Source organism: Chiloscyllium punctatum, chromosome 41, assembly GCF_047496795.1.
Source record: "Chiloscyllium punctatum isolate Juve2018m chromosome 41, sChiPun1.3, whole genome shotgun sequence".
Lineage (NCBI taxonomy): Eukaryota > Metazoa > Chordata > Chondrichthyes > Orectolobiformes > Hemiscylliidae > Chiloscyllium > Chiloscyllium punctatum.
This window is the reverse complement of record NC_092779.1, coordinates 43,207,978-43,210,468: the sequence shown is the minus strand read 5'-3', so window position 1 is coordinate 43,210,468 and position 2,491 is coordinate 43,207,978.

The window sequence follows — 2,491 nt, the reverse complement described above, 5'->3', positions numbered from 1 at the left end:
CCAGAGGAATGAACCTTAACATGTCTGTCAACTTTTTTATGTGTTGTAACAGGTGTAGCGTCTGCAGGTATTCTTTCTGTCTGTAAAGAACAGAGCCCTGTGTATTAATATATGTAGCTTTCAGTACATGCAGGTGCACCACATTGCAAACCAGACTGATAATCCTAAATTAATTGTCAGCATGATTCTTTGCACTCTCAGGGTTATTAAGAAACTGTTTCCCAATTACATTTAATATTGGACACTGTTAGTTTTGCAAGCACTGACTGGTTTCAGTGCCAGAGTGATGCTAAAGTAGGCTAAGTATCCCAAAAACTGGCAAATGGTATCAAACAGCATATCATTTGAACTGTTGATAACAAGCAATGTACTGACTATACCCAAACAAACCATACATGCATGTGGAATATAGGCCTTTAAAACTTAGAGTCTTATTATAGGTGCACTAATCCTTTGCTGTATTATAATCAAAAATATTTGTGTATAGTTTAAACATTTTTGCAATTGAATTATACATTTTCCAGGATTCATTTGTTTGAAAAATAAGCTGTTAAACAAAGTTTCATGAATGCACTAATCTGGCACCTTAATAAAAGTGGAAAATGCTTTTATGTGAAGCCAGCCACCAATACGATGTGGCCTGCAGAAACAGACAGAGGAGAGTTTGATTGGGGCTGAAGTTGAAATGAAAGTGAACCTGTACTTGTGATTGTTACACCATTTGATAATCCAGGGTTTTACACCTGGATAATGAATAATATTCATGGTCATTTTTGAACTTTATATTTAATGGTATTGTTATAAAGCTAAGTAGCAGTCACAGATAACGCTTCTATAAAGCACATGATAAAAGATATTGGAATTGCAAACAACAGTGGAGCAGAAGGACTTGGGACATAAAAGAGCTATCTAGATTTCTTTCAATTCAGATAATTATCTTTCAGGATGAAGTCATTTTATCTTCTCACAACTGTGCATTAACTGGCCACAAAAAAATCCCTGCTTTTAGGTGTTGAAGCTCCAAACCCTTTATGTAATGCCAGAGGTTAGGGAAGAAATTCAGATGACTGTGTCTCAGGGAAATTCAAGCAATCTGGATTTTATTGGAAATGATGTGAAGATTACAGCTATACTTTGCGAGAGATTGAAGAGATACATAGGTGAACATGTGAAGTATATACATTTGTGGGAGATTGGAGCTGCTTTTTTAGGTAATTGAATACTGTGGGATAATAGAGCCACATGTTGTTGAGATTGAGGAGATGGACATTACAGATCGTTCTGCTACAACATGCATTTCACATGAATTCGCTGTAACACGATTGACGAATTGGGGACGTTGTTTCTAAAGTACAAACTTTTAAACATCTTTTGACTGTAACAACTATACTTTAAGTGCTGTTTCTAAAGCATGATTTTTCTAAAACGTAGGATTGCACACGAATGCAACCATTGCAAGATAGAAGAACTGACTGTATGTGAGGTGGGAGATAGCTCCACACTCCCAAAATGAGAGAAAATTACAGACATTGAACATGCAGAGCAATACAGACAATTGGAGAGGTGCATATTGTTGGAGATTTCATAGCTGTATAGTATTGGAAATTGGAGAGGTGCACATTATTAGATAATGAGATGTAGGCACTGTAGAAGTTTAGAGAGGCAAAGGTTAAATAGTTTCTTCCTGCAATGAAAGAGTTGTCCTATGATAAGACCTTTCCCTTACATTCAAAGGCATTACTGTCACAGAATTCCCCCATCAATATCATGGTGGTTACCATTAATCAGAAACTTAACTAAACTAGCCATATAAATACTGTGGCTGCAACAGCAGGTCTCTGCAATAAGTAATTCATTCTTGACTCAGTAAAGCCTGTGCACCATTTGAAAAACACAAGTCAGACACGAGACAGAATATTCTCCACTTGACTAGATTAGTGCAGTTGCATTAGCTCTCAAGAAGCTCAACACCATTCAGAACAAAGCAGTGCTCCCAAATTCCTCCCTTTGTTATTTAGAAGGACAGGTCATCAAGTATGTGGAACAGCACCACCAGCATGTTCCCCTCCAAGTCAACACTCTTGGAAGTATATTCTCATTCCTTCACTTTACTTTGGCTAGATCAAAAGCCTGTATTTCTATTCCTAAAACACAAACACTGTAAATATTAAATGGGCTGCAGTGGTTAAAAAGTGGCTGCCCTCCACCTCCTCAACACCAATTAGGATGGACAACAAATGCAGGCCTTGTTCAGAATACTCTAACACTTTAACTCCCCCTCCCGCTCTGCCAAGGACATGCAGGTCCTTGGCCTCCTCCATCGCCAGACCCTGACCACATGATGCCTGGAGGAAGAGCGCCTCATCGTCCGCCTAGGAACCCTCCAACCACACAGGATGAATGTAGATTCCTCCAGCTTCCTCATTTCCCCTCCCCCCACCTTATCTCAGTCCCAACCCACTGATTCAGCACTGCCCTCTTGACCTGCAAT